Source organism: Budorcas taxicolor, chromosome 8 (genome assembly GCF_023091745.1).
Source record: "Budorcas taxicolor isolate Tak-1 chromosome 8, Takin1.1, whole genome shotgun sequence".
NCBI lineage: Eukaryota > Metazoa > Chordata > Mammalia > Artiodactyla > Bovidae > Budorcas > Budorcas taxicolor.
The window spans coordinates 13,442,346-13,460,227 of record NC_068917.1 but is presented as its reverse complement, the minus strand read 5'-3'; the positions used below and the strand labels follow the sequence as shown (position 1 = coordinate 13,460,227).

At 47.9% G+C, this 17,882-nt stretch overlaps 1 pseudogene; it reads left to right on the top strand.

Moving 5' to 3' along the window:
• The first annotated feature begins 424 nt into the window (after positions 1–424).
• On the top strand, positions 425–1,064 carry LOC128052764 (60S ribosomal protein L10a-like; annotated as a pseudogene).
• Positions 1,065–17,882: the final 16,818 nt, after the last annotated feature.

The following is a 17,882-nucleotide window of genomic DNA, read 5'->3' as shown; positions in this document are numbered from 1 at the left end:
GAGAGAGACAGGAGAGTCTCTTGATTTTCAAATCCATTTGTGTTTTGATTGAAGGTATTTGACAGTGAGGAGAGGGTTTGCCCTCTTTGAAAATAGGAAACAGCTTCTCCGTCTGGGACCCTGCTAGTGTGGTTACTAAGGAGACCAATCGGCGGTAGGTGCCGTAATTAATCACTAAATTCCCAGCAGCCAAATCCCTGGCGATGAGAGGCTCCTTCCTTTGAGAAAGACAAGTCCTGGGTGGGTGGAAGGTCGAGGAGTTCATGGTGGGAGCCCAGTCCTGCCTGCCTGCCTCCTCCTGCAGCTCCCTCGACTGAGATTTGCCAGTGATTGTTTTAAGAGCTTCTAAATCCGCCTCCAGGCTTATCTGTTAGAACTGAATGAAGAATAGAGCTCTTTTCCAGTTATTGCGACGTGGGGAACCATGAGCAGCAAAGTCTCCCCCGACACCCTCTACGAGGAGGTGCGGGAAGTCCTGCATGGGAACCAGCGCAAGTGCCGGAAGTTTTTGGAGACGGTGGAGCTTCAGACCAGCCTGAAGAACTATGACCCTCAGAAGGACAAACGCTTCCCGGGCACCGTCAGGCTTAAGTCCACTCCCCGCCCCAAGTTCTCCGTGTGTGTCTTGGGGGACCAGCAGCATCGTGTTGAGGCCAAGGCTGTGGATATCCCCCACATGGACACTGAGGCACTGAAGAAACTCAACAAGAATAAGAAACTGGTCAAGAAGCTGGCCAAGAAATACGATGCCTTTTTGGCTTCAGAGTCTCTGATCAAGCAGATCCCACGAATCCTGTGCCCAGGCCTGAACAAGGCTGGCAAGTTCCCTTCCTTGCTGACCCACAATGAGACCATGGTGGCCAAAGTTGATGAAGTCCACGATCAAGTTCCAGATGAAGAAGGTGCTGTGTCTGGCAGTGGCTGTTGGCCGCATGAAGATAACAGATGATAAGCTTGTGTACAACACCCACTTAGCGGTCGACGTCCTGGTGTCATTGCTCAAGAAAAATTGGCAGAACGTCAGGGCCTTGTACACCATGGGCAAGCCCCAGTGTCTGTACTAATGCACAACTTAATAAACCATACACAACCATCAAAAAGAAAAAAAGAATAGATATATGTAGATGTATGGAGAAGGAAATGGCAACCTACTTCAGTGTTCTTGCCTGGAGAATTCCATGGACAGAGGAGCCTGGTGGGCTGCCGTCTATGGGGTCGCACAGAGTCAGACACGACTGAAGCGACTTAGCAGCAGCAGCATACGTGAATCACTGCTGTACCTCAGAAACGAACACAACATCCTTAATCAACTATACTTCAATATGGGCTTTCCAGGGGGTGCTGGAGTAAAAGATCCACCCGCCAATGCGGGAGAGTAGGGTTCAATCCCCGGGGCAGGAAGATCCCCTGGAGGAGGAACTGGCAACCGATTGCAGTATTCTTGCCTGGAAAAAAATTCCTATAGACGGAGGAGCCTGCTGGGCTACAGTCCATGGGGTCATGAAGAGTTGAACACAACTGAAGCAACTGAGCACATACTCCAATATGAAATTAAAATTTTAAAAAAAAAAAAAACTGAATGGCTCTAAAGCTTGTAGCCACCTGGCTTGGGCACCTTGATTGCAAGAGGATGGGGAGCTGGTATGGACAGAGATGACTTTTCTGCTCCAATGATTTGAGTAAGTGGGTGTTGTCATTCAGAAGAGCAGAGGGCAGCTTGATGCTCCAAGACCAAGTCCCACCTCCAAGGGAAGCCCGTGGGCCTCAGGGTGCCATAATTCATCCACCAAGTGCAGAGGAGAAAACCTTTAAGTGACCCTGAGCACCCAAGTTGTACCCACAAAGTTTGTATCCCTGCTACTTGGCTCCTGCTCTTCCCAGAGGCAAGGTTCATATACACACACACTCCCACACTCCCCCCACATACACAGACACAACTGTGACCATAAATTCCTCTGGGCTCATTTCTGCCCTTCTCTCCAGGTGGTACAGGAAACGGCCCCCCACAAGATGCAGCTTCATTAAACCCAACGGGAACTTCCAGCTCATTCAGTTCAATTCTTCTATTTGGTAAAGAAACAAAGAAAAATGCAGAGACGTTAAATGACTTTTCACTCTTGCTTTTTCTTTCTCTCCACTTCAAGGGAAGAAGAGTGTTTGGCCACCCAACACCCAGCGAATAGGAAGATGCTCAAAAGTAAGAAGACCATGGAAGATGTTTTTCGACTTCAGGCAACAGAAAACCCAAGAAAGTGACTGAAACAAAACGTGGTGGTTAAAGTTAGCAATGGTTCCAGTGAACAGCCTCTGTATAGCCACGTCTTTGTCCTCTGACCTTGGGGGTCTCCACCCAACCTGGCTCTGGACTGGACTTATGACAGTCCCAGGTGGCCCAGCAGTAAAGAATCCATCTGCTAATGCAGGAGACAAAAGAGATGCGTGTTCAACCCCTGAGTCGGAAAGATCCCCTGCAGGAGGAGACGGCAACCCGCTCTAGTATTCTGCAAAAGTCCATGGACAGAAGAGCCTGGTGGGCTACTGTCCATGGGGTCACAAAGAGTTAGATGTGACTGAGCACACACACAGCCAATAAATGCAGTCAGAGCAAGCGGAGGGCCAGCACCAGGCTTAGGTAACCCCCAGGAATTCTACATGCTTCTGCTTGGTGCTTGCCTGGCTGGGACATACTTACTTGAACTTGCACACCAGACCATGCCAGACCAGCCTGCTCAGGGGATGAGAGAGACACAGGAAGGATAAGACACTTGGGAGAGAACCAAGGTGCCCCCAGCCAACAACCAGCCCATCTATAGCCAACTGCAGAGTCATAGGGCGCCTGAGACCAAGGCTGCCCTGCCCCTCCCAGCCTAAGTAACCAATCTGCAGGATCAAGAACCAAGTAAGTGGTTTGTTATTTAACGAATCCTCTGACTTTGGTGTGGCTTGTTAGGAGCAAAGAGCAAACCGAATCCTGACATTTGAAATAAACATCTGAATTTTTTTCTCTTAGAAAAAAGTTAGAAACTGGAAATCCAGGATTGGTATGGCAGACCAGAGTCATCCAGGACCCAGAATCCTTCTGTTTTGATGCTCCATCGTCTTTAGTTCATGGCTTTCATCCTCAAAGCCATCTCATGATCCAAGATAGCTGCTGAAGCTCCACTCATCACATTTGTTTCCAGGAAGGCAGGCAGTAGGGTAAAGAAGAGGCCTCTTCTAGTTGAAATTTTCCCCTTAAAAGTTTTCCCTGGAAGCTCCACCCAATGACTGGCAGATTGATTCTCATTGGCTACCCTTGGCCACAAGGAAGGCTAGGAAAGCTAGGCTTTTAGCTGAGTGCTTTGCCACCTAGAATAAAAAAAACCAGGGGTACTGTGTAGTAAGGAAGACAGGGAAATGGGTATTGGGTAGGCCACCAGCAACATCTGCCACAGCGTGTGTGAAATCAAGCTCCAGTCCCCAACATACATCAGGATGCAAACCTGATCACATGCCATGCTGACTTCTCAGAGCTCACAGCGGTGGCTTTGCCCTATCGTAACGAAGTGTAAGATTTGGGCAATAGAAACCTAAGCGGAAAACTGTGCATATGCCAGTCTCCTGGGCCTCTCTACACAGATGAATGGAGGCTTTATTCTTAGAACCTGTTGCTCGTAACCTGGGGCAGATGTTGCTTGCTTGTTCTCTTACTTGCTGTTTTTTCAAAAAATTGAAATATGATTCGTACAGCATAAAGTTCACTGTTTTAAGGGACAGAATTCAGTGGAGGTTTTAGTATATTCACTATGTTGCGCAACATCAGCCCTATCTAATTCCAGAACCGTTCCATTGCCCTCAGCAGAAACCCTGTACCCATTAGGAGTCAGAGCAGATGCTTTCTTTAACGCTTCTGCCTCCAGTCTCAGGTTGACGCAAGACCCAGACTCGAGACATGAGAGAGTGCTGAAGATCCTTGCAGCACTAGGCTCGAACCCTGGGATTCTGGAATATTTGTGGATCTTCTTGGGACAGCCAAGGAGGAAGTCCTGGTGTGATTCACCTGCAGCTGGGAAAGGAGGGAGGCACAAGGGCGTGCAGAATGGAAACATTCCCTGCCGAGCCTGCTGTTGTCATTCCATCTGTAACTCGTGTCCAACTCTTTGCAACCCCACAGACCACAGCAGACCAGGCTCCGCTGTCCTTCTTTCCTGGCAGCAGAGGAATTACACCATGGCCTCCTTCTTGCCAGAGGAGCCCGCATGAGCTGACCATGAGCTCTTTTCACACAGCGAAGGGAAAGACGCTGCATGCTGCAGGTCAGGTGCTTGGGTGGCGACACCCTGAAGTGTAGCAGCAGGTTTAAAAGCACTCTGTTGTGACAGTAAGCTGTTGGCAGAGGGAGCTTCAGATTCAGTCGGTCTGACTCCATGGGAAGAGATGAAGAGCGCGCAGAACTCGCCTTCATTAAAGGTGTCGTAGATCCGGACACAACCAGAACCTCCTTTTTCTACCCGCACTGCCATCCGGGGAGGTATTTGACTTTCCCCTACACAGGAGGAGGCCTGAGGTTCACAGAGCCAGCTCGCTCTAATCAGAATCTCAGGCATGAAGTGCTGAGTCTCGGATCTCAACACCTTCCACTGCGAGCACCTGGGAGGCACCCGGGCCGCCCCGTGGCAGGGGTGGCCGTTCCCTCCAGCGGCCTCGTTGTGGCTGCCTGCGGGCGGGGATAGCAGGAGGGGACTCATCTGAACTCAGCTCTGGGCTTGTCTTTGCCAGTGCGAGCTCCCCCCGCTTCTGCCCACTCCCGCTTCTTCATTCTTCAGGAGAAAAGGTTGCTCAAGGAGACTCCAGGACTGGGGTCTGCCTCGTCACTGTCACCAGGAGGCTTTTTTTTTTTTTTTCCTTCCTGACTTGCCAGAGCTCCCCGTCAGTCCTCCCAGCGCCTCTGGAAGCAGAGCGGAGGCAGCTGTGGGATCCTGGCTGAGCAGCGTCCAGGTAAAGCAGTTGGGGGGTGGCCTGATGGAGCGCCTGAGATGTCACAGGTCTGAGCACAGAGCCAAGGCGGGCGGGGAACAGCCAGGAAGGGCTGTAGGTTCCGCTGCTCGCCTGATTAAGGGGGTCAGCCGTGTGTATGTGTCATCGAGGTGGGCAGGGAAGGGGAGGGCTGTGCGTGTGGGGGGAGGATATATATGCCGGTGTGGCTGACACCGCGGAGCCTCACACCCGGAGGAGCCCGGTTACTGACAGCTCGCAGGTAGGCGACTGCGCGCGAAGCCCTCCGCCCCAAGACACGCTGCTGGGAGCCTGGGGAAGTGGCGGGCGGGCGGGCGGCAAGGCTGTCTCCCCAGCCCCTCTCCTTTGTCCAGTGTAGATGCTGCTGGCCTCCCTTTAGATTATTCATTCATCTTTTCCGCGCTCTCATGGGGGTTGAGGGGGTAGCGGTGGAGGGGAGGGCTAAGGCTTTTATTCTGGAGAGAGACGCAGAAGAAGAGCTGAACTTGGGAAGGAGGAAAAGTTTCCATTCCCCAGGTGTGGTCCCTACTTTGTCACTACTGTCCGCGGCGAAGAGGTGGTTGTAGAAGTGAGGCTGGGGGAGCGGCAGGCATTGGGGGGGGGGGGGGAGGGGGGCTTGCCTTGCAAGGCAACCGTCCGGAAGCGCCCCCCACCCCCGACCTACCCCTCCAGGCACACTTTAGGAGGGGTTTCTCTCTGTGACTGACTTCCTTTCACAGTGGGTGCAGGCTGCTTTTCAACATATCACTGAACTCGATTGCGATTTGGCTTTTTCATCCCGAGGGAACCCCGCTCCCCTCGGCACCGAATACAAATCGCTAGTGGCGATGTGGAGGAGTCGGAGCCTGCCCTGGGCTTGACCGGTACCCAGCCGATCGCGGTCGCTGTGTGTGAATTCCGCCGTGTATTTCCGCAGGGTTGACCTTGGTCTCGAGACCCTCATTCTTTCGGAGGTCTGTTCTCTTTTTTGCATCTTTCTTCCTCCTACCCATCTCTGCCACCTAAAGGTTTCTGCTGGGGTCCTGCGAAAATGACGTTCAGAAGTCATCCAAACTCTGGCTCTCGCTCAGCCTCCTTTTCCTCTTTCTCTCTTTGTGCGTCCCTCTCCCTGCGGGTCTGGCTTTCCCCTCCCACCGCTACCCATCTTTATCCTCCCGCATCTCATTCTGAACATGGCCAAGTTCTGGGGGAATTTCAAGTAAGTCAGGATGATTCGGGAAACGGACTATTTAAAGCAAGCAGCTTTGGACTTGAATACCCTGATCCTGGGTTTCAACATCTGTGTTTCGCTTCCTCGAGCAGCCCATAATTGCCCCAATTATAACCAATAACATTGTTCGGCAGACTAACAAAAGATGAGCTTTGCATGGCATTTGCCAGCAAGCCGAAACCGGAGTTTTCAACACAGAGGGTTTGAGGCGCGCGAGGGGCGGGGGGGGGGGGGGGGGGGGGGCGGCGGGAGGGCAGACGGGTGACTGCCTGGCTTCTTCTCAAAACCTCCGAAGGAAATTGCTGCTCTCTGCCTGCCTGTGGGTGGCTGCTGCAGGCACGCTCCTCTTTCTCAATTATAAAGTGTGGCAGGGAAAAAGGTCTGCACCCTTCCACTGATGATGCTGCAATACCTTTCACAAAAAGCATTCGCGTTCCTTTGGACTAGCTGAGTCTTCTGCCGGGGAGAGTCCCTGGAAAGACTGTCCCCCCAACCATCACCTTGGTAGAAGGAACAGCTTCCGCGGTTCCATGTGCTGCCTGTTGAGGGCGCTCTGGTGCAGCTGCAGGGTCCTTGGGCGCAGTTCCATTCTCCCTGGCTTTATCAGCTAAAGGCTGAGGGTACAGGGGATTTAGAGGATGCAGATTTAGCATTATCAACAAAGGGAGTAATTGCAGGATCAGGCGCAAAGCGGTGTTTCTGGAGCCCAAGACAGGAGCTGTCGCGAAGCTATTCTGTATTCAATCAATCAGGTACTTATTATGCTCCACCAAGCAGGGGTCGATCCAACAGAGGTGATAATAACAGCCTTTACATTCACACAACGATTTACATCTTAGCGCTTTCACACCCATTATCCTCCGCGACAGCTATGAGAGATGGTGTCATTATCTCCATGGCGCAGTCGAAGAAACTGAAGCTGAGAGGTTAAATAATCTGTTTCAGGCTGTGGCCAAGAGGGGACCGAGCCAGCCTTGCTGGCTCCAGTGCACGGCCCTCTACGAACCTGGGGTGCTTACAAACTAAGGGGGTGGGGATGGAGCAACACACAGTGAAAGAATTCGAGGAGGATGCAAGGCTGGGTGTAATTAAGTCCTAAATTTCGTAGTCCAGACAGCAAGCGCTGTAGGCATTTGGAGGAAGGAGCGCTTGCTCAGAGAGTCCAGGATTTCAAGCCGGTCAGGGAAGGAGATAGAATCTGGATGACCCAAGGGTTTTGGAGAGGGAGGTGGCCGCCAGAACAAAGGCACAAAAAGAGGGCAAAGGAATGGACATGTATTGAAACCTACTGTATGCCAGACAGAGCTAAACTTATCTATATGTCTATTTCATGCTTATGTGCACACACACACACACACAGTAGGGATGGGAGATCTGGGGTGAGTTTTCTATACTTTTATCCATACTCAGTGAGACCCACACACACCCCGCAAGCCCCAGCTCCCACGAAGGAAATCTACCTGATAAGAATCTGGCTAGAGAACAGGCGTAACAACAGCTTTCACGGCTTGAATGGCTGGGAGCTCATCAAGCAACCTCAATGTTCTAAACACTTCTATTTAAATGCCTTTAGCTCCTCCTAGTCACCAACATGCCACTTTCCTTCTAAACACAAACTAGCTGTGAGATGTATGGCACGCCTATTTGGGGGGCAAGCCGGTTCTCTGGGCATCTTCCTAGATAGTCTATGATCACGTTCGATGTTGATTTTCTACGATCCTGAGATTTTTCAGATACTGGATGATGTCTCAGTGTTGCAGACACACAGCATCGCCAGCTCTGATGGGACTGACTGGGTGAGTGACGTGTGGAGCCGGCCTCCAAGGAGTCTAAGTCTCAGTGAAATTGTCAGCGGATCACCCGCACACACCCAGGCTCTGCCTAGCCACCCAGGCTGGGAGCCAGCCTCCCCGTAGCTCACTCTCCACCCCTCCACCCAGTCCCCATTCATCCTTTCATTCATTCAGCCGAGAAACGTGCCTGGATTCCTGATGAGAGCCCGCAGTGCTGAGTGCCTGGGAAACAGATCAGGCAGCCTGTCCTCAGAGCTCCTGGCCAATGTCACTCTCTATTAATGGGTCCAGGATGGTGGTCTCCGAAAGGGGTGTGTGTGCCCAACAGTCCCGCGGGCTTTGGGAAACACGTTGAATTTTTTCTGTGGTTATCTTATCTTTCTTAATTTGCACTTTAGTGGATATTATAATGTAGGTAACAAATAAATTGGAAAGGTTTGCTCAAAACGGTTTGATTGCTTGAGGTATAAAGTTAAAGACATTTGAAGATTATTGGTCTTCCCTGGTGGTCTAGTAGCTAAGACTCCTGGCTCCCCCTTCCCAATGCAGGGGGCCTGGGTTCAACCCCTGGTCAGGGAAATAGATCCTGAATGTATGCCACAACTAAAAGTCTGCATGCTGCAAATAAGACCTGGTGCAGCCAAATAAATAAATACTGGGAGGGAAAAAAGGGTACTAGGCTTCAGGAGATGCAGGAGACAGGGCTTTGATTCCTGGGTGGGGAAGAAACCTTGGAGGAGGAAATGGCAGCCCACTCCAGCATTCTTGCCTGGAAAATCCCATGGACAGAGGAGCCTTGTGGGCTACAGTCCATGGCGCCGCAGAGAGACACAAGTGAGCACACACGCCCGCTGATCTGTACCCATTGTTCTTTTGCTGATCTGTATTTTCCAGTGTTTTTGAAAGGAACATTAAGTGGTTTTACTGTAAAAGCAATGAGGGGAAAAAAAAATTTTTTTATATAGGGAACCGCAGGCCAGAATCAGGAAGATCCAAGACAAGGTGGGACGACCCCTTCCCACCTTTGCAACAGCACTGAGAGTAAATGTGCCTCTTAGGAATTCCCCGGTGGTCCAGTGATTAGAACTCGGCATTTTCGCTTCTGGGACCTGGGTTCAATCCCTGGTCAGGGGGCAGCCAAAATATTTTAAAATAATATAAATAAAATTAAATTTAAAAAATAAAATAAAAAACTTTTAAAAAAATAAAAGAAAAGAAAAGAGGGCTCTCCTGGTGGCTTGGTGGTAAAGAATCTACTTGCCAATGCAGGAGACACAGGTTTGATCCCTTATTAGGGAAGTTCCCACATGTTGAAGAGCAGCTAAGCCAGCGTGCCGCAACTGTTGAGCCTGTGCGCTGGAGCCTGGGAGCCGCAGCGACTGAAGCCTGCAAGCCCTAGAGCCCGAGCTTCGCAACAGGAGAAGCCACTGCAATACGAAGCTCGCAGTCACAACTAGACAGTAGCCCCTGCTGGCCGCAACTAGAAAAAAGCCCTCAAAGCAATGAAGACCCAGCATAGCCAAAAATAAACAAGCAAAATTTAAAAAGAAAAAAGAAAATGGGTCCATCTCTGCTCTGAGCCCCAGGTGTGCTGTTGTAACAAATATCTGGCCACTTATAAAATCAAAAACATTAATATTGACCATCTAACCCAACTGCCTCTTTTTGGAGAAGGCTAAACAGAGCCCCAGAGAAAGGGCTTTGCTCAAGATCCCATAAGAGGAGCCTGGTGGGCTACAGTCTTCAGGGTCACAAAGAGTCAGACATGACTAAGCACTCAAGACTCAGGATCCCAAAGGTGAGGGCGGAGCTGGAGCTGGAGCCCAGGCCTCTTCCTCCCCAGGCACAGGGCTCTGTTCATTCATTGCCCACCAGCTCCCAGCACACCCGGTCTGTGTGGGGTGGGGACATGCTTGGCCCTCCACCTTCTCTACACCCACCTCCCCCACTCTTTCCAGGTGGGAATTTAGAAGCAGAGGAGGAACCTTTTTGGATGTAAGTCTATTAGAGGAAGAAAAGAAATAAAAGGGATTCAGTCACAACTGGTGAATAAGCAAAAGCTCAATGTAGGAGTCGGGGTTGCGATGGATTAAAGAAATGAGGAAGACAAACCCTCATGCTGGTGGGCAATGAAAAACCCCTTCAGGAACTCAGGACAGGCAGCAATACAGAGGGTGTCAGTAGCAATGACATTTTTACACTACCATGCGTAAAATAGATAATTAGCAGGAAGCTGCTGAATAGCACAGGAAGCCCAGCCTGGCGCTCTGTGACGACATAGAGGGGTGGGACAGGGTAGGGGAGAACAGAAGAGACACTCAAGAGGGAGAGGAGATATAAATAATCACGACTGATTAGAGTGTGCCGAAGAAACCAATGTAACATTTAAAGCAATTATCCTCCAATTAGAAAAAAAAAAAGGTGTATCATGAGAGAGGGACACCCAGAGTTCAGGACAAAAGGAGCTCCTTGCAATGAATTCACCCGCAGGAACAGACAGAAAACCACCAAAATCCTGTTTCTCTTCTTATTTTGGTCACACAACTTGTGAGGCATGTGAGATCTTAATCGCCCAACCAGAGATCAAACCCATGCCCCTTGCAATGGAATCAGTGTCCTAACCACTGGACCACTGGGGAAGTCCCTTTGCCAAGATCATTGAAACGTCTGATGAGAACATGAGTTTGGAAATCAGATGGGTTGGGGTCTCAGCTCTGCCACTTCAAGTTATTTCACCTCTTCAAGCCTCAGTCTTCTCAACTGTAAAACGGGGGCAATAACATTTACCCCATAGGACGGATGGTTACAAAGCCGTCAAGACAGTGCCTGGCACAGAGGAGTGTGCTAAATATAATAATAATAATATAATTACTGTTAAATACAAACAGAGACCATCCCAATAAGATGCCACCAGAATTTGTCAACCTTTCCAAAGCAGGACCAGTATGTGGAGTTTATGGTTTCCCAGAGCATGTTTTAGAGTCAAAACACCTGAGTTTTAAGTCCTGGCTTTTTATAAGCCAGATTACCTTAAGTAAATTGTTAACCTCTATAAACATACATTCCTCTCAAAGAGGGGATAATATTAAGATTATAGGATTGTATTGGGCTTCCCTGGTGGCTCAGATGGTAAAGAATATGCCTGCAATCCAGGAGAGCCAGGTCAATCCCTAGGTCAGGAAGATCCCCTGGAAAAGGGAATGGCAACCCACTCCAGTATTCTTGCCTGGGAAATCCCATGGACAGAGAAGCCTGGTGAGCTATAGTCCATAGGGTGCCAAAGAGTCGCTTTACAGGACTGTATAAGAATATAAAACTTTTGTTACCAGCAAGAACAACAATCATACATGTGGCTGATGAGAAGGATAGAGGGAGATATGCCTCTAGCAGAAAGCCCAGTCCCTCTTGCCTTCTCCACTAAAAGCACTAAAATTACAGGCTTTCTCATAGGTCATAAGACAAAACTCAATTAGCTTTTAGCTTCCGCTAAAGCCTCATACGTAATCCTCCAAACAGATAAGCAACTAATTATATTGCCCTTGGAAGCATGATTACAAACAAATAGATTAAATAGATTAAAGCTAAATACAGTGGTATTTTATCTTTATAAAGAGTGCTGTGGCTGAAATAAAAGGTAATTAAACATTTCTTTACTCAATACAAGATGTTCGGATGCATAGCATCCCCACAAGGAAGTGTTAGCTGAGTTTGGTTCACAAAGTGAATATAAACCATGTTAAAATTTAGACACATTCAGGGAAATTTTATTTACTGATAGTCTCTACTGCACAAAAAAAACAACCACAACAAATCTGTTGTTCCCCCCATTTTGCAGGTGAGAAGACTGAGGCTCTCAAAGGTGAAATGTGCCCAAAATCACACAATTAGAAAGTGCAAAGATCAAATATAAATGTAACTCAGAAATCAATTACTCGTCTACATTTCTCTTGCCATTAACTGACGCATAGCTACAAAGAAAGCACACAGATGTTAAGACTTCTCAAAAAAAAGTCTTAACCTAGAACACACCAGTACAGGGTTGTGAGGATCACCCAAAGCAACAAAGTGTGTCCCCTTTATGAGAATATATACTAGTCACTCAGTCGTGTCTGACTTTTTGCGATTTCATGGACTGTAGCCCACCAGGCTCCTCTGTCCATAGAATTCTCCAGGCAAGGATACTGGGGTGTGTAGCCATTCTCTTCTCCAGGGGATCTTCCCAAGGGGATTGACCCAAGGATCGAACCTGGGTCTCTCGCATTGCAGGCAGATATTTTACCATCTGAGTCACCAGGGAAGCAAGCCCCTTTATGAGAATAATTACATATATTTTGATCTTTTATTTATTTTAATCTCATTTAAATACTAGAAACCACCTGTAAGTTTGGACTGTGTGGTAATTCCAATTTTTAGGATTCTTTAAATTGCAGACCAGAATGAATACCACTGAGTAAAGATTTTTCATTAATTGGTGGAGTCACTTGTTAAAAGCGAAGGGTAGCAATCTCTGGCTTCCTGGCTTCTTTTACTGCTAAATGCCCACTGACATTCATCAATCTTTCTGTTTCAGTATGGATGGAACTTTGTTTTGTTTTGCCATACCATACAGCCTGTGGGACCTTACTTCCCTGACCTGGGCTCAAACCGGTGTCTCCTGCCTTGGGAGCATGGAGGCTTTAACCACTGACCCACCAGGGAAGTCCTGGATGGAACATTGTTACAAAAAAGAAATAAACACTTTAGCCTCCAGCATCAGCTACTCTTTAAACTAATGCTAACTCATAAACAAGGATAATAACCAATCACACCTCCCCAGCACTCAATTGCTACCAAGTGTTTTTCATTAAACTTAAGTGAAACACTGCCCAGGATGCAATTTTAACATTATATTATTAATCACATGCCTTGATTAGCCTGGGGGAGTAGAATAAGAGAACCGGCTGAATTTTAAAAAATGATTTTCTTATTTCTGAAAAATAAATTAAAATTTAAAATAAATAATTGCAAGGGATGGGACTTGGAGGGTTGAGTAAGGAGCTCAGAGGTAAAATGAAAGGTTGGTGTACCAAGGATCAGCAGTAAGGGCTGGGCTAACCACAAGTAGATTTGATAAGGTTTCCCCAAGGGCCAAACAGTTTCACATGCAGAAAAGGTATGGAATGGAACATATGCTCAGGGTCCCAGGGGCTCATCTTTCTTTACCTCATCCTAAAAACCCATTTACCCAGAATTTGAGATAAGGAGTAACAGTCAATCCGCCAGACATTTGCTGAATGAGCAAGTTGCCACATTTAATGAAGTTCATGGAAAAACCTCAGCAGGAGAGCATTTCATTAACATCTGTCAGAATTTATCAGCTCAGCCTATGCAAACATTAGGGATCGCAATTTTGTATTAGGAAGGAAATGCAAAGGTCCCTTTTCTCCCGGCTTTTCCCTTCCTTCTGTGACGTACGGACACTCCCACCATGTGGCCAGAGAGAACATAGCATGCTGAACAAAGACACAACTGTCTCTCTGCCCAGAATGAAACTGAGTAAAGAAGCTTAAAGGCAACTACCAAATTAAACAAAGGATATAACCAAGCAGTCCTCAGTTTGAGACCTTTGCTGATAAGGTGACTGTTTGGAACTCAAAAGATATGTTCTCTTCCAAAGAGCCTATAAGTGGTGATGAGTCTACCTGTTGTCTACCAACAGGTTGCACCACTGCAGACTTAGCACATAGCAGCATCCCAACCGTGCCTCCCAGGCACTGGCAACTAGCCTTTTTCCAGAACATGCATGCGGTTCCAGATTTGGATGGCATCTGGCCTTGCTCTGGAGCAAAACTTGTTCCCAGCCCTCCCACCTGGAGTGGAACAATTAACTACCAGAACCTTGTCAGGCCACGGGCTTCCCTGGTGGTTCAGACAGAAAAGAATCCTCCTGCACTGCAGGAGACCTGGGTTTGATCCCTGGGTTGGGAAGATCCCCTGGAGGAAGGCATGGCAACCCACTCCAGTATTCTTGCCTGGAGAATCCCCATGGACAGAGGAGCCTGGCGGGCTCCAGTCCATGGGGTCGCAAAGAGTAGGACACGACTGGGCGACTTAGCACAGCGATTTGTCAGGCAGGTCCTGAAGTGGCTTCTATGCCTGAGCATCCCAGGCTCCCAGGGAAGTGGGGGTCCTCCTAAAACGCCCCAACTCTCATTTGTGAAGGAGAGACACTCGTGAGACTCCACTGTCATCTATTAGACTTTCTTGAGCACGGCCTAAGCACCTGGCCCTGTGCTGGGTGCTGGAAATTCAGAGAACCACAGAACATGGTTTCTGCCCTTCAGGAAGTCACAGCCCAGTGGGAGAAATAGACACGTAAGTCAGGCTTACAGAGTAGAGTGCTAAGCGCCACACAGCAGACAATAATAGTATTACAGAGTGAAGGCTATGTCCTGGGCTCCTTCTTTGACAAACGTTTGTTATATTGTTCTGTGCTGGGTGCTATTTTAACTGTGCCAGGTTGATATTTTAAAGATATCAACCCATTAATCGTCCTATAAGATGGTTACTCTTACTGTCCCAGTTTTACAGATGAGAACCTGAGAGGTTGAGTTGCTGATATGGGATTTTGCAGACCCAGGCAGTCTTCTGCAGGGATGAGAAGATGAAAAAAGACGAATCCCTCCGTTAAAAAAAAGTCCAAACAAACAAAAAGCAGAGCTACTATATGCTCCTACAATCCCACTCCTGGGCACGTATCCAGGAAAAAACGTAATTCAAAAATATACATGCACCCCAGTGTTCATAACAGCACTATTTACAATGACCAAGACGTGGAAGCAACCTGAATGTCCGCGGAAAAATGAATGGATAAACCAGCAGCCATACATGTATATAATGGAATATTACTCAGTCATAAAGAATGAAATAGTGCCATTTGCAGCAGCATAGACTATCATACTGAGAAAGACAAATTATATGATATCACTAATATGTGGAATCTAAAAAAATAATAATACAAATGAATTTATTTACAAAACAGACTCACAGACAGAAAACAAACTTATGGTTACCAAAGGGGGAAGGCTGTGGCAGGCGCGGGAGGATAAATCAGGGGACTGGGATTAACATATACACACTATACTATATAGCAAAAGGGACTCTACTCAATATTCTGTAATAACCTACATGGGGAAAAGAATCCAAAATATGTATTAGTGAATCACTGTGCTGTACACCTGAAACTATCACAACATTGTTAATCAATTATAAAATTAAAGTTTTTTTTTAAAAGAAAACAGGAATCCTAGCAACCCCGTCTATAGGTCCCTTGTGCCTGTTTGACGGACAGGTCCCCTGGGCTCACTTCTTCCCACTGTGATGTACTTCACAATGCCACACAAACAGAGGGGACTCATCTAACTCAGACCAGGGAGGGCTTCCCTCGGGGGATAACTCCTGTATAAAGTGTGAGCTGGAGTCGGGTATTCTGAGCAGAAGGAAGAGCAGGGACCAAGACACAGAGGCATGAAGGGACCTGATATTATGTGTGACTCATGAGGACTCGAGGAGATTCAAGGCTGAATGACAGGAGCTGAAGCCAGAGAGTTGGGTGGGAGCCGGGCTGAGTCCCACGGGGGACTAGAGAATTAAAGAATGAGGGAATCATCAGACGTGGAGATGGGTTGGTGGGAGGCTGGATCATTGGGTGGACTAATTAGAGGGTGATCACAATAACCACGGTGATACATCTCAACTAAGGTACTAGCCCCTGGGATATAGGAGAAAGATGCATTTGAGGCATATTCGTTTGAAAAGACAGTCCATGCCGTCACAAGAGGGTTGGACACAACTTAGCAACTAAACAACATTTGAATACATGTTCAAGTTCATTGTTCATTAGCACAGACCTCCCAACTGGAAGGGTAGAGGTTGAACCCTGTGGATGGCAAACATGACCCTGTTTCACCTGGAACGGGCCTCTCTCTCTCTCAGAAGGGGCTTCCCTTAGGAAGATAGCCCCGGGAAGGCTGCCTGCTCACCATCCCCTCCCACCCCTGCTGTGTTCTCCCTTCCTCTATGTCTTTGCTCTTTGTTTGCTTATCTTTCAGCTGTGCCGTGTGGCAGGTGGGATCTTAGTTCCCTGACCAGGTATGGTATCAAATCCATACCCCCTCCACTGGCAGCATGGAATCTTAACGGCTGGACCACCATGGAAGTCCCTGTGCCTTTGGAAAGCCATTTCCTGTATCTTCTGTGTCCTCTTGGCAAACTCTTTTTGTGATAACTGGAGTATAACGGCTTTACAATGTTGTGGTAGTCCCTGCTGTACAGTGAAGTGAGTCAGCTATAGGAACACGTATATTCCGCCCCTCTTGAACTTCCCTCCCACCCCACCCCCAGCCCACCCCTCTAGGTCTTCAGAGCACTGACCTGTGCTATGCACAGGTACCGTATTACCTAGCAATCCCTCTACTGGGCATATGCCCTGAGAAAAGACACGTGTGCCCCAACATTCATTGCAGCACTATTTAAAATAGCCAGGCCTTGGAAGCAACCTGAATGTCCATCAACAGATGGATAAAGGAGGTGTGGTACATACATGTGATGGAATATTGCTCAGCCGTTAAAAAAACTGGGTCATTTGTAGAGATGTGGATGGACCTAGAGTCTGTCATACAGAGTGAAGTAAGTCAGAAATAGAAAAACAAATATCATATATTAATGTATATATGTGGAATCTAAAAAAATGGTACAGATGAACCTGCCTGCAGGGCAGAAACAGAGATGCGGATGTAGAGAGTGGGCATGCAGACACAGGGGAGAGGGGAAAGAGGGATGAATTGGGGGACTGGGATTGAACATATACACCACCATGTGAAAATAGACAGCTAGTGGCAAACTCTCACTCGTTATTCAAACCCATCTCAGATGTCACCTCAATAACTTAACAAGCACTGACCATTGATTCAGTCGACATACTCTTGGTATGAAAAGCATGGATGATGCTCAAGAAGAGCTGGCCTGGTGTCCCTACAGGGCCCGTGGCCATGGGTCACACCCTCTCCTCCTCCCACTGACTAGCTCCATTGCAGACCCACTTTCTACCTCTGCTTCTCAAACTCTAAGCATGTGTACAAATCACCTGAGAATCTTACTAAAAAGACAGATCCAGATTCAGTAGATCTGGGGTAGGGACCGAAATTCTTGATCCCAGGAGATGCTGCGGGTCTGCAGACTGCCTTTGCATAGTAAGGCTTATACATTGTTTCAGTGTAGTCTAATAAAAAAGTAATAAAGGCCATTATTTGTTTTTCTATGCTGAATACTTAAGGTGAAATTTACATGCAAGGAAACACACAGAATCTAAATGTACAATTCAGTGAATTTCTGGCAAACGTATACACCCCTGTGACCTACACCTCAATCAAGAACATTTCACATCTCCAGAAAGTTCCCTCATTCCCCTTTCCATTTAACCCTCCAAATAAAGTTGATTCTACAGGGACCCAAAGTGATGCGGTCCAAGAAAATAGCTTTCCGATGCCGGAGACTTGATCACAGGATAAGTTTAAAGGGAAACATAACGAGTGAGAGTTTGCCACTAGCTGTCTATTTTCACATGGTACTGCATATGTTCAATCCTAGTCCCCCAATTCATCCCTCTTTAAGGCACATCTTTGAGGCAATCCTGCTGCTGCTGCTGCTGCTGCTAAGTCGCTTCAGTCGTGTCCGACCCTGTGCGACCCCATAGATGGCAGCCCACCAGGCTCCCCCGTCCCTGGGATTCTCCAGTCAAGAACCCTGGAGTGGGTTGCCATTTCCTTCTCCAATGCATGAAAGTGAAAAGTGAAAGTGAAGTTACTGAGTCGTGTCCAACTCTCAGCGACTCCATGGACTGCAGC